The following is a 21,947-nucleotide window of genomic DNA, read 5'->3' as shown; positions in this document are numbered from 1 at the left end:
ATCTTGAATATACACTTCTATACCTAATGTCCCAATTCAACAGTTAGCCACTCTTTGTCCTAAATATTTCTCTTTATGTCAAACTAAGCAGTGAGAAGCCAAGGAAAAAAAATTTAAAATATCATTTTATACCTCAGTCATGTAAAAATTATCCAGCCAAGTACCAAAAATTAATAAACTTGTGAGAAAGACTAATTTGTTTTGTCATGTTTAAAGCAAGTAGGATCATATCTTTTAGTTCACCTCTTTAGAAGGTGCAGAAACTTGTATGTAATATATCAAGTTATAATTTAATTTTCTATGATCTCAGAAGGTAAATCTCTTTTAGAGGGTCTAAGATGGTTGGCAGCAGTGATTCTAAGGTATTAGTATCAAATTCCCCTTGACTTTTTTTCCTGGAAGAGTGAGGCATCTCACAACAATCTACTGTGTCTTCTTAGAAGACTAAACTCCAGAAAGAAAAAAAAAAAAAAAAAAAAAAAAAAGGAACAACCCCCACCCCAACATAGAGATGCTTGGCTCATTCATTTTTTCATTTCTGTGAAGTCTCTATGGCTTCACAGAAGTTAGTAGAGTTGAAATAAAATTTTGAACACAAAAAACTAGATAAGGGATTCATAGCTCTTAAATGTCATTCCTGAATGATAAGGTTATTAGTGCAAAGCAGGAAAATCTTTCTAATTTTATAGTGAGGTAAAAATTTGCTTTCAGTCTATGTTGTGAACTTAGGTTACTCTGCATTTTGAAAGTTATGTTTTGCATGGGAAAGAGCTGCAAGCTGACACTTCAAAATGTGAACAGCTATTTATCAGGTTCAAAAGGATAAATCTCTTAATTCCAAGAGCATTTCCTTTTGTAAGCCAGCAAGGACTTGAACAACTACTATGCATTCCTTCACACATCACCCTTTAAAAGGCATTTTTGCTTAACTGTTAACATTATTTCCACTAAGCAAAATACGAGGAAAATAATTTTTATTCTACTTTCTAATTAAAAATATTTTTTCAGGATTTCTGAAAAAATGCCTTCATATTCATATTGTTAAATGTCAAAGCTTAAACATTCTCCGTTATTGTCATTGTAATGGATGCTCTTATTTGAGTTTTATTTGGACTATAAAAGTCTTCAATTCTACAGCTGACGTGTTTACTTTTTGCAACACACAGAGACTCACTCATTTTCATTGTCTTCCAGTCAAGGTTTTTTTTTTCCTTTAGCAGACACCAAGAAATAAGATTTTTAAAAAATCCTGATTTAGAATAAATTCTCTTATATTGTTGCAAGTTATTCTCTGCAGTGTAAAAATGCAACAGCAATCACCTTGTTCTCCTCATCAGCTGGATGTGCTGTCATATTTGTCAGTATTTATTAAATTTTTCCATTTCTATTACTGGGGAATCCATATAAAAAGCAAGCCCATACACCTCACACAAGATTGGTATATAAATTCAAAAAATAATGTGCATGCCTTCAAAATCTCTTTGTTATAACTAGATATCATTTTAATATTTCTCTAAAATATCATAATTCTTTTACACATACTCTAAGTTCTGCTTTAAATTTATTAACACTAAGCTCTCTAACAAAAAATGATGACAGTTAATTTATTACATATCAGAAGGAAAAAAAAAAACAAAAAAAAAAACCTTTGGCTGTAGCCAGGGCTCATTGAAAGCATTCAGTATGCACAATTTTTCCATGAAGAGACTTGTGAAAGAGTCCCTGTGATAGTTAGAATTTAACTCTTGTTAAATTTTAATAGAGCTATACTTTAAATTAAGAGTGATCCCCAAGCAACTACTCTAGAAAAAGTAAAAGCATAAGTATCTAGGTATGCTTTATACAATAAAACAAGTGCTTGGCATAAGTATCAAGACTAAGGGAATGAAAGCATACATACATTTATTTAAAATTTATTATTTTAAACAAGAAGTAATTAAAAAAAGAACCTGAATGCATTTAGGTACAGTTTAACCAAATGGCAATTTATGCCCTGTAGACCCAATCTGTAGTAAATACTCATTATTTCTGTTCTTGCAACAAAAATACAAAAATATTTTTCTATTTGTCCCTGCAAAGTTAAAAGGCAATGGCACATACAATAGACAGATATCATGGCAAAAAACGAAGAGAGTCATTCCATGAGTTTATATTTATATTTCTTTGCATGAAATTATTGTCAGGAGACTCAGTGGAGGGTTCAGTTGCTACATGTTTGGTTTGGATCCTCTGATGTGGGTGACACAAACTTGAGGCCAGTGGGGAGGACAATCATTTTTTTCAGCACAATTGTTCTAAAGAATTTCAGCCTGATAATCACCAGTGTTGCCATCCCAGCGCATTTTACATCTTAGCCAAAACTTCTGCATTTAGTGTAAGTTTGTTCTGTTAAGCAAAAACAAAATCTTGAGGCAGGGAGGTTTCTGTGGCTGCTTAATCTGTTAGCTTTTCTTGAAAGTTAAAGCTGAGGGAGATAGAGAAACATTCATGTGTTTTTCCTTTGTAGGGTTCTTTTGCAAAAGTATTTGCAGAAGGAAAAATTTCCCACATATTTATGAGATAGATCTTATTTAGATTTAAGCTGCCAAAAATAGTAAATGCCATAGGTTAGCCTTATGCTTTGTGCTCCAGCTGTGGTTTAGCTCATTAACAAGTTTGCTAGAGGGAATGATAAGAATTTACTGTTAGGAAACTTCTTTTCTAAGGTGATTTTCCCAGCTTTCTCCCAGCACTATTATTAGGAGCTACCATCTATCTTACCTTAACATTTAAGCCATTGACCTATTCTTATTCTCTGTCAGACCTTCTTAAAAATTTTAGTTCAAATGGAAAATGAAATGAAAACCAGAAGGAAATGAAATATCAATATTCTTTTTTCTTATAATGAAAAATGAGATAAAATCTAAAGATAAATTAATAGACACAGTACCTAACTTATTGCAGTTTCCAAATAAAATTTCTAAAGCATGACAGTGTCTTCTTTCAAAAATGCTGAACCCAGTGTCTACTAAAACCTGACTTCAGGAATAAACCATTGGGGCACATATCTTTCAAGGAAGTAGGAATCACTCATTTTGCATCTAGATCAACTCAAGAAATCCAAGTACACATGCATGGATTTTGTTACAGACCTAATGTTATTGTAGAAAATTACATTTAGTGTGATGTGACAATCAAAGAGATATAAATGACTGTCAGTATGAAAGCCAAAAGTGCACGTGTAACTAAATGGAACATGCCAGAATATTTGAGTTTAATGCTATATTTTAAAATTGACACCTGTATTTGTAGTGTATATAAAAGCACTTGAACCAGGATAATATTTGAAATGAAATCTCTGATGTCAAAGAATTAATGCTGAGTTTTATTTACTGGGCATAGTAAATATTTCTGAAAGGGTTTAAACTCAAGGTCTGTTTATAATTGAATAGAAGTAAAAATTTCATCCATAGTTTTAAGTATCTCTTGTCTACCACAAAAGCCACAAACCAACAGCCCGTTTGTATGTCTGGAAGGGAATAGAAAAGGAAGTGGTGTTTTGAAAGTGTGAGACAATGGGCAGGGTAGATGAACATTCACCAAATTTTTTAAAAAGTCAGAATATTTCAAAGAAGATATGAAAGCCACAAAAAGTCAAAACTAGACATAGTCTCAGTGGGAAGCTTCAATGGAGAACATATTTGTGTGAGAGCAAACAACAATGCTAGCTCAGCAGCAACAGCAGTTTTAGCCACAGCAGCTCAGCCAGGTACAGACCAAATGTTTATGGAGATTACAGGTGGGAAAAATATCAGTGGGCTAAGTTTAAATTAGAGGGTGATGTGTAATTCAGTGTAATATCCATAGGGGCATGTGAACAATTGCTCTTCTGAAATCTCTTCACATCTGGCAAGAGAAGATTGCCTGGTCACAAAGGGGAGAGACTACACTGAGGACAAGGGGTAGGAATAATGATCACAGATGACACAGAGAGTCTATTTTGCATGGAAAATTCAGAAATACCCCCAAGGCCTGATCCTAAAATGAGCTTGGCTCTTTCATTAATTAAATTAATAGCTACATAGTAAGCATTCCAAGTATACCAACAGACAGCAGGTGATTTACTCAAGGGCAATGCAGATGTATTTGATGGTAAAGGCACTGTTCTGTTGAATATAAATCTCAGACATGAACCACCACAAATCTTTCAGTAAGTCACCACTCTCTCCTCCTGGCATAATTTTTACATGGGCGTCTCATACGGAATAAAAATAGGAATAACAGTGAAACAAACTATAAATTAGGAAAATATTCTATGGGAAAACTGATGCTGAAAGAGACCAGCAGTGTCAACAAACGTACAGTGAAACCAGACTTTTACAGACAATGTAACTAGTTACACTGGATTATAGTTATTTTTTATTGTATAAGACTTTAACACTAGATATGAAAATCAGAGATTTGGTGTAAAGAGCTTTAAAAAAATAGAGAGGGAAAGAATTGGGAGACAGGGATCTGCAGTACTGTAATTAAATATTTTTTGGGTCTATATGAAAAAATATGATTCTGGGGGCCATATTACATTGGAAAGACAATGCAGCAGAGAAGGTGCATTAAGTTTAGTCAGATACAGAACCACAGCTACAGGCTTCAATATCCTACTTATGTTTCACTAGAAAATGCCAAACTACTTCTCTGGAGATGGGAAAGGCTTAATCAGGAATGAGGTTATACTACCTCCAGTACAGGACTTGTACCCAGGTTCTGCATTTATGCACCCAGGAGAAGTGTGTTTGTGTTGGTTCATTCTGTAATTGTATGCATGGAGTCTTATATCTGAAGGAGAGATTCATCCACTTAGGTTTCTGAAATTATTAAATTACATCTCCTCTTTTTAGCATGCTTGTAGCATAAACTCTAAGCACCCTTGTTGTTAGCATTATGAGAATTTTGGATGGCATGGATTTTTTCTAGTTATACAGAGCATAGACCCTTTTTTAATTTAATTAGATTAATTTTGTCATAACCAAATTTTGGCAAGGGCAGACAGGGAACTTTTGGATCCTTTAGGAGCTAATTTCCTCTTATCTTGATAATTTTCTATTTTTCAATCTTCTTACTCCTGTGCATTTATATAATTGTTTTCATAAAGAATTTTTTAAAATTCAAGCCCTGTTATTAATATTCATTTAAAGCAAGCTTCTTACCATTTGGTCCTTTGTCCTAAATCTAGAAATGTTAGAAAATGATTGTATGAATTGTCCTTGCTGAAAAATCTTGAAAGATCATGAGAAAAAAATTCAGTTCCATTATTTACAAACTTACATTCAGAAAAATATTACAGTTTCCTCTTTTTCAAATATGGGTTCACACTTTTGCAAACAATTTTCCTTAATTTTCACCAAGCTGTGTGATGAACAATATCTGGGAAAAACAGCTTAATACAAAATATTCATAAATTACATTTTTCATGAATCATGTTTGATCAACTTATTCTCTTCTTAAATAATGTAATAATATAATACTAATTGTATTGGTTGAAGAGAGAGGATTGGTAACAATTATTATCATTTTTTTTCTACTCCTAACTAAAGAGGGACGTACAGACATCAGTAAATTTTGGTCTGCTTTTCAGTCTCTCTTTATATGTTTATACAAAACCAAACAGCAGAAGGACCCTCTTCCAACTGCATCCACAATAAACCATAAACTATTTGTTATGAAAAAAGATTGATTCCATTAGTATGGAATTCTGCTTTAAATGACGAATTTTTGATACAAATTAACAAATGTTACAGTACATCTTCCCTACATAGCAAAAAACCCAAACCACACACAAACTGACCCTTACCATATTTCTATACTTACCATCACCAGAACAGAAAACACATATAAAATACATATGTATATATGTATATAGATATAAATATGTGTGTGTGCATATATGTATATATATACACACACACATATACATATGGATACATATGTACACACACACACACATGTATATAACGTATACATTAAAAAATCCTTCTGCTTGCTATTCCTCTCGCAGCAGCTTGAAGATGCTTCCTGGGAAGGCATGATGCCAATTCAATAAGGGCATTGCCAAACAGGTGAAATGTTAACTGATGAAATTTCCCAAGACCAAACCCAAAATATTTCCTCCTTTTTTCTCTCTCTCCTTTTTTTTTTTTTTTTTAAGGATCACTTCTAGGCATACTTTAGGTATTTTATCCCCTGAATCTGCACCAGCAGTCAGGTAGAAAGCTGAAGTGATATGATTAGCACATGCTTCTTCCCCCTGGCTTGCAAACATTGTGCCATTTGGTTTCTGACCTCTAAAATGAAAGGTGGAATATTTCTCATAAAACCCTAGGGATTTAATTTCTCAGAGAGGTTATTTTATTTGAGGAGATAAAAGGGATAAGTATTATAGGACATCTAAAAATTTTTAAAAGGCCTGAATAGAAAAGCCAACTGCCCTGTAATATTATTATATGACAAATAATATCTTAGAAGTCTTATACATTTTGACATTTTTGACTTACCTTATGGGTGGATCTTATTGTCATGATTGGAGAGCTTCTTTTTATGGTGGTCTCAAGTTGTGAGCTATATTTGCTGCTGTGTGTGCAATACTGCAGCTTTATTAACAGCATTGGTCTATGGCCTTGCTGGCCCACAAACACACTTCTAAAAGTTCAGGGAGTTTAGAGTCACTCTCCACAGTCAAATGCAGACAGTCTGATGGGGAATGAAGAAGTGTGGCAGCTCAGACTGTCTCCCTGGCCTGGGAGTGGGGTGCATTATATTAAAATAACATACATGAGACAAAAACATTACATGGTGTCACTACTCTGACTCCTTTAAGAACAACTGCACTGAGGTGTTTCTAGCTGAGAATAAAATAGAGTAATTCTGACCTGCTGAAGCCATTTTTATCATGTAAATTATCCTTAGCAAGCTCTGGTATGACTATATGCTGGCTAATCCTAACCCTCCTAGTTGCATCAGAATGGACTTTTCACTTGCGTGAAGATCTGAGTTTTGTTTTAAATGAAACCTGCAAAAGATTAATAACAATTTCTACCTGCTGTTCCCATTTCCTTTCATATATTTTACCTCCACACAACTATTAAATTATTGAATCATATTACACCCATCATGACACAGATCTTCTCTCAAAGAATTTTCCACAGAAATTATTTCCCACTTTGCATAGGACAAGATACACTTCATTGTCTCAGAATCAGGTCTTGAAATTACTAAAGGGAACAGGTTCAAAACCTTTGCCATAATCTTCTCAGCTGACAATTATTTCAGAACGCCTCCAGCTCTTTAACTGTTTCATTTATAGCTGCAGCAAATGTCAATAAAGTTAATATGAATGGCAGAACATTTTTTTAAAAAAGCATTTAAAATTATAGCAAAGAACAGTGTTCACAGGAGTGCCTCAATGAAACTTTTATTCCCATAGAATTATATTGTGGCCTCTGTGTTATATGAGGCCACTGTATTGCCTGAAATTAGGTCCCACCTGTGCTGCTGAGTGAGCCAAGTCAGCCAGGCCCTTCCACAAACACTCTAAAACATTGTCTTTTTTCTGCACTGCCAAGATTGAGAGATGCACTGAGCTAACCAAGAAAAGAACAAGGAGGCCACCAAATAAATCAGTCTTTTGGAATAAATAGTCTGTCACGTGATGACATTTTTTAGGGTATGTATTGCATGCTATGTATATGTTGCATCCTATGGGCTGCTCCATTAGGATCGTAATGGAGAATCAGGTGAAAGCTGCTCCCCTTAAATAAGAATTTAAAATTTTTAAGGCCTTGAAACTACGTTTTCTTTCTTTGTTTATACTGTTAAATATCTCAGTTGGAAACTTTTTATAGAAAAAGTAAAAGGTTATAATAACAATACAACCTGATGGAATCTTTTGGCAGGAGAAAGTAGAGCATAGACAGCAGCAGTGACTTAGGGTCATTATTTACATTCAAAATGTGCTTTCATCTTTTGAAGGTAGGATTTCATATGGGATATTTCTTCTCAGGAATTTCATAAAATGGATTGCCATGCTAAAAAAGACAAGCAGAAGCAAACAGGAGACTGATATTCATGGTTCCAAGCAACAATTTTTGGAATAGTGATTTAAATATGGATCATTTAAGACTGCTTAGGATTAAAGGTGAACTTTCATCTTTATGACAAGGAATCATTTAAGATATAAAATGGAAACAAAAAAAAAACAAAACCTCTATATAAGAAAATGAGTTTTATTATCTGAGTGTATTCCAGTGAGAAGGGCAGAGGTCCATGATACCTTTCCCTTTTCTTCAGGGAACTACATGTATTCCAAACATAATCAAGCCAACAACTCAAATTGTTATTGCTCTTTGCTTTGTGGTCATTTCTACTCTCAGTCTCAGGTACTCATTGCTTTCAGAAGTTTATTGGTGAAACCAATGAGTGGTATGGTCTAGATGCCAGATTTCAAAGTATAGCTCTTGTCATCTGGTAGGAAAAGTAATACTTTTTCCCCCTTTGCAATGCAAGGCAAATTGTTTTAAAGAGAGCTCTAAAACTAAGCACATAAAAGCAGCCCTTGCAGACAATAAAACCTACATGATGGATGTTTATTCCCAGTGCTACTAATGATAAAGATTCTTGCCTTGAATGATAAGTGGGTTCAGTACCTATCACTAGAATGTCAGCAGCTTAGAGGGCAGATTTTATCTGTAAGGGCATGAGTTTCTGAAGACCTTCACTCATTAGTTATTGCTTGTTCACAAGGTTAAATCCCATTATGGACTGTCATTGCCTGTTCTGAGTGAATCAAATTAATAGTTAACATCAACACTAGAAATAAAGCTTACGTGCAACTGTGACAAGCAGTAAACAGAATGAAGTGGGCATAATGGGCTGATGGTATGGGGAGGATCACTAGGAGAATGTGAAGTTCATATTCAGTGGCTGACTCCTCAGAAATAATATTATTTTTGTGTGGAAAAAAATGATATACAGGCAGTTTTTTAAATTTAGAGGAATCCAAGTAAGTTTATCAGATTGGGATTCTATAGCTGATTCCAGCAATGGTGTAAATCTTCATTGCTGCTCCTTTAGGATAGCAGTGAGTTTGGTTCACCAAATCTGAGATATTAGTAAACTGAAAGACACAACAGAGGTTAAGGAAAAATAGAAGTTAGAGAAAAGTGTGCTGTATGATCTCACCATGCTGCACTGCAAATGGAAGTTCTGACTCATCATTTTTTAATGACTTCTGTAACATCAGGTTAAATTAATTGGTTTTAGGAATCAGCTGGGGAATAATCAACAGGAGTTCCAGCAACTGGCATAAGTAATGATGAGGAGTTTTGTATGAAAGCAAAAAAGTATTCCAAGAAGAAAGGTCTACTATTGGTAAGAGATGACAGAAAATATGAACGTGTTACTTGACATTTAGGAATTTGGCTTTAGTGACATTTATTGATAAGTTATAAAGTTGGCATATTTTGAAAAATACTAAATACCACAGTCTAGATACTAAGTTTTCAGCCAATGTAAATTAATATAACACTAAACTTTAGTGGATTGATGTGGGTTCTTACTTGTGATGGCTCTTTCTAGCATGTAAAAATCTGAATGTAAAGGCAAGACTGTAATCCTGCTCACAAGGGTGGAGATATCCTACCTAGTCATTATATGATAGAGGAGAATGGGCCTCACTGTGATTTTAGAAATATTTTCTGGTTTTAGTTTTAACTTTCGTGGATAGCAATAATACTTGAATTACAAAACATAACAAAACATAATAAAAATTCTAGTTTTTTACATTTTCATACTAGAGAACTACTTCATTGGTCAGTTCATATATATGGAAAGAGCAAAATGAGTTTCACCTGTGTTTCATGGCAGGAAGGAGGGGGATGTTAAACCCAAGTCCTTTATACACAGCTTTTATATCTGTAGACACAATTTACAAAATGGCTTTTACACCTTCTTTGTCATGTGGCCTCTACCAAAGTAAAATCTGCAGTTTCCTTGGAAACAAAATTTCATGCCATTCAAGACTTGGAAGATAAAAAGGATTCTTACTCCTTAGTCATGCAGCATTTTGGTTCTCGAGTCAAACATGATCTCTTTGATATGACACAAAAGTCCAAATGGAACAGAAAACTAGATAATGAAAATGAAAGCTGAAATCTGTGAGAAATCTGAATTAGGGGAAGCTTCATGAAATTGCAAATCTTTTTTTTTTGTTATATACCATATTTAACTTCTTTTAAGTTACCTGCCACATTTTTCTTACTTTAATTCAGTAATCAGTGGGCAACAGATACGGACTAGGACACAGAAACCCATGCTTCATACGTATTCATACTTATATTCATGTCCCCAAGACAAATTTCATCTGTTACTTGAGCAAATTACGTTTTTTCTCATAAATAAATGTTAAATCCTTTTAACCGAAAGTTTCATTTGGAGGAGGTTGAATGGTTTAAAATTTTTGGAAACATCAAAATAGCTTGTGCTGGCAACCCTGAAAACTTTTTTATGGCAATAAGAAAAAGTAAAGTCTAAATTCTCTAATCCATTAGAACACAAACTCCATCATTTATTTAATACAAAATTTCCTGGAAATTAATAGAACCTCTCTCCATTCTCCCCTCATCCTGGAGGACTTTGGACTTTTCATTCTCATCCTTTAAATGTTTTGCATAACATCTTGATGTGGATTGTTTTCACTGCTTTCTGTCAAAGACATTCCATTTTACATGGAATACTTACCTATGCATTGAAAAAGAGAGATAATGACTCTAGTAATAACCAGAAACAGCAGAGTTTTATGTCTTAGACATTTATATAAAGTAGAATTTAAGTCAGCATGAAAAAATGCAAATAATCTCATTTCACTCCCTCTTACTAGAGGTAGGGAGTACTCCACAGCCTACTGTGGAGTAGGCTACTGTGGAACTTGATTAGTAAGATGGAGTGAAGATAAAAGAAAATTCACTCTGGGAGATTTCTGTAAGTTGAAGTGTAGAAAGGAGCAAGACCTCTTCCTTAGAATGGAGCAAGACATATTCCTTAGAAATGAAGAGACATCTTGTAAGTTTAGTGCTTTCTTTCCATGGTTTTCCTCAAAAATATATTTTTTGTGTGTTGAACGAAGCATACTACTCAAAAGAAAATAAATACTTTTAAACCTTGGATGAAAAAGAATTTTGTTTTCAGTCCATGCAGCTTTGGGGGTTTTTTCTTCAGTCCTTCCTTAGAAATTATTATTCACACTTCTCCTGAGTCTGTGCCTCAGCTGCTCATCTTTAATAAGTACTTAACAATACTTCTTTCTTCTGCTGTTTTCCCATCTATTCTATTTAAATTATAACCTTCCAAGAGCAGAAGCTATTCCTTATTTAATTAGAGGCATTTATAGCATTCTAGTCTCAGAAATGGCAACTAGACACTATTGTAGCAAATAATGAAAGTTTATCTATGAACAGTGGGTTCACACAGAGATTTCACTGGAACAGTTGATAACCCACAACAATACATCAAAATTGCACTGAATAAGTTGAAATGGGGAGACTGTTGGTATGCAGTGTAATTCCTGTATGGCTCCATAAGGTTTTAGTTGCTCTTCCAAATTATTAAAACTTTTGGGGAACGAAGGGATGGATGTTGGAAGATAATGCTGTAGCAACTATTCTTGGGAGGAGACTGTTACAGCCAGGACAATAGTTTGTGATAATGAACAATAGCCAAGAATCTAAAACAAATTATTTATTGATTATTTGTTTTCTTATTAAATTAATGAGAATGATCAATCATAAGAACTCCTTTCTTCATGCTTTTAAGATTTACTGTTGGCTGTTGTTTCTGTTAATTGTTTGTTACCTTTATTAAAGATTCACTTAATCGTCATGACTATTGCTCATGGTGCATTCCAGGAGAGTCATAATCAGCAAAACCTCAAAATACGACTCCTCTCACACCTGTGAGGAATTCCAGAGACAACAGACAGCTTAATTCAGTTTTCTGAGCTTTTTAAAGGTTGTTCTATACTCATTTTCCAGCAATTTCTGAGAGTTCTCAGGCCTCTTGAAAAGAGGCATATATTCAGAAACATTAATGAAATGTACGTAACTTTTTGCTTGAAATTGATGCATTAAGTACATCAAAGAGGAAATGGAAATGTAACTATTCATATTTTAACCTATTCTAAATTAAACTTAGAGCATGAAATCTTGACTTAAGTTTATGAATTATTTTGTAGTAGTGAATCTGAATATATATTATCGCTATTGAAGAACTCAGCACACCAAATCCTTAAATTACAGTTCCTGTGCCATTAGTGGGGACAGTATTCAATCAAGGCAATAAGCACATGTTCCGTCCATGGGTGAACATGTCCAGAGTCATTCTCTGTGGGATGATACATGCATCTACATCTTTTATCCCAAAATGCAAATTTAGGCAACTGGGCCTGTTGAAGTCATAAATGAGCAAAAAGAAAGCTTCTTATCGAATTTAGGAACAAAGTAAATGCAGAATTTAATGGAGCTGCATTAACAAAGATATGAGATAAACTTATTATTATTTGTCTTAAAAGGCTAAGCAGAATTATATATAATCATGACAAAATAATTACAATGTAGTCTGATATATGCTTTAATATCCAGCTTTTAACAATACAAAGATAGAGATATTCCAGCAATTCCAGAATTATACAAATGGATGAAAATGAACATTCAAAATAAGAAACTTTGATTTCTGCTGTGGGCTATGCATGAAAGACTTAAAGGATGGAAAGAATTTACTAGCCAAACACCTAGCACATATCTTGAAAGACTTCAAACATTAAGATTGCATTCAAGTCTGCAGTCCACTATCCACTATCTTTACAAAAACCTTCAAGCACAGAAGCTCAACTAAAAAGCATCTGGATCAAACAGGGAACTCAATCCTTCTGACAGTCCCAAATTTGATTTCCATTATAATGAGAAAAATTGTCACAAACATACTCAGCTCATTTGAATGTCGGTGTTTCTGCCCTAATGGCATGATGTAAGATAGATAAAGCAAACGTGGTTTGAGAAGGCTGTATAAGACACACACTTCTTGAACCTGAGATGTAAGGAAGGACCTGAACCTGATGTCAGGAGATATTAGGAAGGAACCAGACACGTTAGGACTTTTATTTTTTGCTCCTCTGCCTCAAGACACACACCATGATTTTGAGGTTTGGCCTGATTCTTCTCCCTCCTGCTCCTACCAACCTGTCTTACTTTACAAACAGTTTTTAACACCTGGGTATTTCAGTCGTTCCCACCAAAAGCCTGGTGTACTTTCTTAGTTGCTGCTTGGGAGAAAAGTGAAGATATAAATAAGGTTATGATTGATCCACAATTAGTAGTTGTTAAAAAAAACCCCAAAACCTACCAGTCAGAAAACAAAAGCTTCAAGGGAGAAATCCAGTTTTAAAACATATTTAATTACCACCACTTAAATGAAGAGCAACATAATATGGCCCTAATTTGAAAGTTTGCCAAGAAACTAGAAATCAAAAAGGGGTGTAATTGAAACAGCACATAGGGAAATTTAATATTCACTGATCAGCCTTTCTCAGTGGATGGGGAAAAAACGTTTCATTGCTACCATGGTCTTTTATAATAATCTTGCAAATCATGTTGTTTATATCTAATAGAGATTACTAAATAATGAATCTGGGTGTCATATAAGAGAGATTGCATCATATAAGAGAGATTTTGTTGAGGAATAACCTCAGTACCTGTAGCTCTGTGAACAGCTGCAGTGCCAGCTCTGAATTCAGCTCTGAGTTGTGAGAGCCTCAGAGAAGAGGCCATGAACTGGAACCAACATTTGCACAGCCAAGGGCACGGGCACCTGTGGTGCCAGCCAGGGCACTGGACACTCAGAGACATGGCAGGAGCTTAGGACTCAGCTGGAAGACCCCAGCTGAGTGCTTTCCATGTCACTTTGACACAAAAGCCCAGGGGTTCCTTTGCTTGGGGTCCTTCCTCGGAGGCAGCAGCTCCAGCTGTTATTCTGTTGTTGCACCATGAATAAATTACTGAAAGGATCCAGAGGTCTGAGACTCTGCTGTGGAAAGGCTGGGGTCAGGCTGGCAAGGAAACCTGGTGTGACTGTGTGAGTGTGGGGTGTGTAAGGGACAAGTGGGGCACCCATAGGGTCACTGAAGCCACCTGCTGCAAAGGGGCCTCAGTCCTTGCTCAGGTGGTGCAAGTATGACTTCCAGAGTGTGACTACCAGAGTGTGACTGCCAGACTGGCTTGTGGATGGTCCAGGAAGCTTTCCTTAACACTTTCCTGGTTCCCACTAGGAGGTACATCTTACTCTCCTGTTCTTTCCGGTGGTGGCTATAAAACGGTCTTGCAGACATTTTCTAAAGGTTTATTGCTATGTAGTATGCACATGAGGAAGAAAAAAGAGTGCTTTCCTATCTGACATATCAAGATTTGCCAGTATTGTATGGTTGTTTTTATCCTTTTCCTACAAATGCATGTTGCATTTCATAAATATTTAACTATATGTAGCACTCTAAGGCTCTTATGCAGATTGAGCATTTTTTTCCCTTCTACATCCCTAAAACCAGTATTTCCCTTGACATCACCATTCATTCCCATTCAGTTTATTTTACATCTTCCTGCACTGACTGATTTACCTGATACAAAATCTAAGTAGAACATGTTTGTGCAGTTGATTACTTCATTGAGATCAGAACAAAGTGAGCAAACATTTTGGATAGGAATGGTTCTAGATTAGACCTCCAAAATTTATGTACTTTAAAACAAACTGGAAATGATCAAAAAGTAAAAAAATTAGAGTGTTTTGATTTGTAGGCCATGGAAGAAGCAGGAAAGGGCAGTTTGTGTAATTTGTTAGATGAGAGCGACCTGTAGAGTTGACAGTTCAGGCACATCTTAGGCATGTTTAGTGTGACCTTGTCTACAAAAGCAAGAGTGTATATGGATTATTTGCTGCATTTGCCTTTATCCTTAGTCAAGTACAGAATTGCCAGGTGATAGACCAATTTCTGTGTCGGCTTAAAACCAGCGCCAGTATGTGAATTGTTTCAGACTGTGAAATCACACTGAGTCAGAGACTTAAATGAACAACTCTAGAGTACAAGCAATAGTAGATCTGAATTTCAATGAGACATTTGACAATGCATGGAGTGCTTAAGTCCCACTTTTGAACAGGAAAAGGCTTGTATGAACTTTGTGCACATTTTGAGTAGTTGAAGCAGGCACCCAAACAGGCAATTCTCAATTTTTATACTAGACACTTGAAATACTGCATGCCCAGTCCAAGACATGGCAAGGAGCAATATTTTTTCTTTGGTGCAACATTAGTCATTAATTAGTCATTAGCCCATCCCAAATCTACAAAGCATCTGCCAAAACCAGAAAGAAAGCAGATATTCTGACTGCTGAATGGGGCAAATGTATGTCCATTTGGGAAAGGAGAATTCCAAGGGCTGACAGTGAGAACCACCAGACTCACAGCATCAACTGGTCCAAGTCTGCCAGCTGAAGCAAATGATGTCAATACTAGGAACATGTCAGTCAGAGCCTATCCAAATGCATCTCTGCAAGAAGGCTAGAAATCAGGAAGTCACTGAGAATCTTTCCTGCTATGACTGTACGTCACTGTACAAGAACATTATTTCAGAGCATGTTCTTATTCAAAATAGGTACATTTAATATTGCTGAATAAAGCAAGGTCAGATAACAAGACAAACCATGGGAGCAGTGGCTATTCTCTCTTTTTAGTTGTTAATGTACTTCCTGACTTCAAGACAGCAAATACCAAAAGAAATGGTGAAGATAGAAGAAGGTTCCTTTCCTGTTAGAGAATCTTCTGTACTATCCCAGCAGACTCTGCAGCCTCAAGTGTCCCCCATAACCTCCCACTGTATGCCACAAAATCTAAGGGGTAGGTAACCACTCTGTCATGCTGCAACACAGCTGTCACATCCATACAAGGCCCTCTGGACTGAAAATATCCACTCCAGACTCAACAGATGGTAATTTTCCTCTGGGAGCATATGAGCATAGGAGCCAGTGGAAAGACAGGAAAGTGTTCAATATACCATTAATTCAGTCATTCAAGACCCTTTGCACACAAGACCTGACAATGGGCCATGGTCCTCTTTTTTAATTAAAAGGGCAAATTTAACTAAAAATTTTCAAGAGTGACTCCAGCAATGTGCCACGGTAAAACAAATTAGGAAACAGAAATATGGAAGTATAGCTTCAAAACAAAGTAGAAACCAAAATCCCAATCAAAACCAGCAAAAAATACAAATATGTAGGATGGGACCAAGAAAGAGCTAATGGATATATAAGCAGGTGAAATGAAATAGCTATAAAAATAAAAATGGGAGGCATGTATAATCTAAATAGTATGAATATAGATTAATTTAATTATATTTTCAATAAAATAGAACAAGCAGTAAGGATTTGCTCTAAATGCAAAAGAAAGTGAAGTAGGAGCCATTAGCTTTAATTATTGGAATTATTTAATCGGAGTAGTAATCTATCTTTTCACACATGCTTCTTCTTCTGCATGTACAGGAAGAATAAATTCTTTGGTTCAGTTTCCAGCTAAACAACAACTTCATTCAAAGCTGAAAAGTCAGATAAGATCAGGAAGAACTTTTTTTCTGTTTCAGTCTGAGACTCTAATAAGGTATGTGGTACTGAGATTTCAGACACTTCTGAAACCTCAAAGAAACTCTCACTGACATTTGCCTTAAATTGTTTGAATCATTTTTTTGTGTGTGTGAGCGTGTGGCCAAAATATAATTTGACATGGTGTTGGGAACCTCTTCCTGTCAGATATTGTCCTCCTTGTGATTTTTCACTGGATGAATCAATAGTTTTCTGAAGTTTTAGAGGGCCTTTTGAACTCATGCTCACTGAGTAACTGAGAATTTTTGGGTCTGATTTTACACTTGGATGGCAACTTTTAGCAGCATTGCCAATGTAAAAAACATATAGGGAGCAGCTGCAGGGCTTCTCTGGCCAATAGAGCTGCCAGATTCTCTTTGTTTGCCAAACAACACTGGCAGACTGTTGAGCTCTGTTTTATCAGGTAACAAATACTCACTGATATCACCTCAAACCCATGATTCCTTTTTCCATTTCATTCTTCCCTTCTGCAAGATGGAACACTGGAAATGAGAAACAGTTGCTGCCTCAAGTTTAAAAAAGGAATCTGTCCAGAATCACCCTAAAAGCTTCTGAGAATTCTTAGTTCATCTGAGAGACTAAAGCAAAAGAGAATAAGAAGTGTTATAATTGTGAAATACCTTAAAGTAGAAAAATTTTGAAAGAAAAAAAATCCTCCCTGAGATCTATGAAACCAGAAAGATTATTAGGGAATCTTGCATCTTGAGTTCTGATAGCAAAAGGAAAGGAAGGATCATGATTGATTTTGTGTGAGGCAGTCCATTTCTTTGAGGACAAATTATAAATACATTTTACCACTTCACACAGAAAAGCTGTTGATAATAATGATGATGTGGGAGTGAGAGTTTCTCCATGCAGTACAATACTATTACTCTTCTGGAGCTGCAACAGCATTGTGTAATTCTAAGTGTGAATTCTCAGGCTGTACTCATCTTTCTCCATACTGCTAATGATGTTACTCACGTGAGCAGGACGTGGCAAAAGATTCCTCCTAAATCCAGACATAGCACAGGTGAGAAGAAGGGACTGTGTCTCATTTCTCACTGACCAACTTCATAATTCTATTTCATAAAACAGATCGTTAAGGAAACTTTCCTGTCTGTCCCTTGAGGAGAGACTCTGTCAGTGCCTCACACCACCTGAGCTGGGGCTGAGGCTCCTTTGCAGTGGGAGGCTCTGTCAACAAAATCATTGGGAGGAAATGAAACCCTCCAACACCTCTTTTAAGTGTTACTTTATTCTGAACAGGGTATGTAGTGAATCATTCCAGCTACACATACACCTTTTAAGATCTTTCACTTATTTATATACTTTAAGCAAACAAAGAAATTAGTATTTATTGGTTCTAAGTTATATAATTATCTTCATTAATTTGTAATCTATTGGTTATTGATTTCTTGCACTTAATGCTAATTTGGTCCATATTCTTCAGTGTTCTTATTGTCCTTTCTCAGATGGGGAGTCTTCTACTCTCATGCTGTAATGTCTGTATTAATGTCCTCTGTACTCTCTTGTTACTCCAACAACTCCTTGAAAGGCAATAAATATAAGATCCCAGATATTCAATCTTCAACTCCCTCAGGCTTTGTTTATTGCAGCTTATCAGGTCTAGTCTAGCAAAACTCTAAACCAAAGATAACAGCCTGTGAAAAGAAACCCTGCCTGATGGCAAAGTGGATGCTGCCAATGTCCAATAATAAGTAAAAAAGTTACTTAAAACCATTAATTAGCAAAAATATTTAGGAAAGTGATATAATTTCCAACAGCTCCGGTGACCCTTTGGGTGCCCCACTTGTCCCTTACACACCCCACACTCACACAGTCACACCAGGTTTCCTTGCCAGCCTCACCCCAGCCTTTCCTTAGCAGGGTCTCAGACCTCTGGATCCTTTCAGTAATTTATTCATGGTGCAACAACAGAATAACAGCTGGAGCTTCTGCCTCCAAGAAAGGACCCCAAGCAAAGGAACCCCTGGGCTTTTGTACCCTCACAGTCAAAGTGCAGGGAAGTCTGGGGTCTTCCAGCTGAGTCCTGAGCTCCTGCCATGTCTCTGAGTGTCCAGTCCCTTGGCTGGCACCACAGGTGCCCGTGCCCTTGGCTGTGCAAATGTTGGTTCCAGTTCATGGCCTCTTCTCTGGGGCTCTCACAACTCAGAGCTGAATTCAGAGCTGGCACTGCAGCTGCTCACAGAGCTACAGATACTGAGGTTATTCCTCAACATATTCTCCTTATACTTTCCCAGTATCTGCTCTGTCTGTACATATCTGTGTCTGTGTGGACCCAAAGGTGCCTGTTGTCACCATTTGTACCAAAGACACATCTCATGAAAAATGCAATTATGCCTGATTCTTTTAATTCTGAGGTTGTTTGTCCTGCAGGCTAGTAATGCACTGGAGCTGGAATGAACAATCCTTTGTCAGGATTTGTTCTACAAAGATACAGCACGACTCTTCCTGATGAGTGATTCTTTTTATAGAATTATTTTACAGCACTTTCTGATATCTTTAATAGTAATAAGGTGCCTAGATACCAGCTGTCTAAAAATACCTAAGACGGTCTGATAGACTGAATAGGCACAAAGAGTGAAGTCATGAAGAAAGAACCAAAAAACAAAATAAAAGATTTGGAAAGCAAATCAAGTTGTCGAGAAACTGCAGTTTGATATAAAATCTTGAGGAAAAAGTCTAAGAAGTACATGGAAAAATGAAGAAAACTTATTAAAAGAAAAAAATATGTTAAATAATGAAGATTTCAGAATGTAAGTAGAGATGTGGGAAAGTGTTAAAATATGAAGCAACTGGATGTACAATCTAAATTATATAATTGCAGTATGGAGACACTAAAAACATAACAACTATAACCTTTTAGTTCTATTTTCTTTAGCAATGTTTAACTCTTTACTGAAATATAGGCCCAGAACTGGCTGTTTTCTGGAATTTTTGCATTCCTGCAGTGTACGTGCTGATGCCTGTGGATCTCATATTCATCAAAGATTGAATATCATGTGCTCTTTTTGATCAATAATAAAATAATAGCAAGAAACAGTAAAAAAGTATGCATACAGTTTAGATTATTTTCAGTCTTCTTCAAAGAGAAGCCATTGGTAGATCAACTGGTATTTGTCATAACAATTATTGGCAGATTGAAATGTAAGACTTAATCATATTCATTTTTAAAGTGCTCAAGGGCTTGCCAGTGAGCAGACTGCCTGTGATCTCTGCAGCTGGTGGAACATCTCCTTGGTCAGTAGCTGGCTGCTTCTTATCCACTTGTGGTAAAACTGGCAGACCCACCTACACTGGCAGGCAAAACTCTGAGTGCTGCTTTGCTCCTTTGTTAGTTCTATGTTGTAATCTTTGACCACATTTATAACCTTTCTTCTTAACTCTGTATGTGACTGAATATCTGTTTTCATTGTACTGATCCTGCTTGCAAAGTCCAGAAAAAAGCCCCATTCCCTTCCGTTCTTTTCCTGCGGGTTGTGCAAAGTCAAAAACTGGAGGGTAGAGGACATGAGCCGTCATTTGACAGTTTAGCTAAGAGGAAAGAGAATGAGGAAGTTAAATATATCATTTTGTGCTCTACTCAGGGTTGTTCAACGATTCCATGAAAATAAAAGAATTCTTCCATCAGTTCCTTGATGGAAGAAAATATTGTGCAAAAGCACTGAGAATCGAGATTATCATCTGATTATAAAAAGCCTTCAGACAACTTTGCATCAGTCAGATAGCATTCCAACTTTACAGAATTTAACCAGAAATCTTTTTCTTTCTTAAAATTTTTCCAGATAAGGGAAGACAAGGAGACCTCAGAATGTAATCAAATAAAAAATAAAAATTACATGTAGAAGACAAATAAAGTAGGTCAGTGTAATTGCACCTATTTACATGAGGAAGCCTGTAGGATGAATAAATCCCTGTATATGATGAACTTCTTAGGGGTCTTGGAAGGTTATAAATCATTCAGGGACAAACTGTAAGCAATGTTTCTCTAAATCAGGGTGCATTTGCCAAATAACATGGGAAGTTCTACTCTGCTGGCAGCTCTTTAAAGTGAGACTTTTTCACCATACACACAGAGATCGTCTAAGAAGAGTGGAAACTTGCAGGTGCAATTTGCCATCTACAAGGCACTACATATTTCAAGATTCCCCACAGAAACTCAATTTGGGAATGTGCTCTAAAGATTTCTCCTAGTGAGACACTGGCATCCCACTGAACTTTAATGATTGCTTGTGGGTTAAAACTAGAGGGGTATATCAACTCTCAGAAAAAAATTTGAATCAACTTATCAAGAATCCTGGAGATAAAAGGCCTCCTACTTATCTCAGATAGACCTGATTATGCCCTATTGTTTCACAGCTTTAAATATTCCCCTCGTTAATGGGAAGATAATTGTCATTCCACCAACTCTGACAAAGCCACCATTCTTCAAAGTAACATTCCATAGAAGATGTGGAGAAAGAAAGAAAACATTTAGACAGGACTATTAATAAGATGAACTTGCACATGAATTTTGACAGCACGAGTCTTACTCACTTTCAGTTCTAGTTTAATTTAGCACCATTACACTTCAGCAGAATTTTAACACACTTTAATCAGACCAGAAAAATGGACAATTTTTTTTTTTAAATACGATATCCAGGATATGCCTGAAAAATTAAGGATATTAACTTAATATAAATTTATAAATATCAATTTACTTAATTTGTGTAAATATAAATATATGTATGTACACATGTACACACAAATACACACACTTTGGGAGGTATTTAAAAGACCTGTAGGTGTGGCACTTGGGGGTTTGGCTTAGTGGTGGACTTGGCAGCATTAAATTTATATTTAGACTTGATAATTGTAAAGGTCTTTTCCAACTTAAATTATCCTATGATTCTAAGATATGCTCATGACACCATGCAGGGGACACCAGCTAGTATGCTCATTGTGCAGGACTGCCATCCAGAGGCTGGAGGAATGGGCAATGGGATCCTTACAAAATTCAGTGAAGGCAAAGTCCTGCACCTGTAAAGAAGCCTCCCCCTGCAACAACACAGCCTGGGGACTGCTGGGCTGGAGCAGGTCTCTGGAAGAGGCTGTGGAGATGCTGAGGGACAGAACCCAAGCAGCAGAGAGGGCCACCACCCTCCACATGTGCATTACCAATGGCACAGTCAGTCAGTTAAAGGAGGGAATTATCCCTCTATAGAGCACTTGGTTGACCCTCAG

This window comes from Haemorhous mexicanus, chromosome 4 (assembly GCF_027477595.1).
Source record: "Haemorhous mexicanus isolate bHaeMex1 chromosome 4, bHaeMex1.pri, whole genome shotgun sequence".
NCBI lineage: Eukaryota > Metazoa > Chordata > Aves > Passeriformes > Fringillidae > Haemorhous > Haemorhous mexicanus.
The sequence above is the reverse complement of the archived record's forward strand: the minus strand, read 5'-3'. Positions refer to the sequence as shown.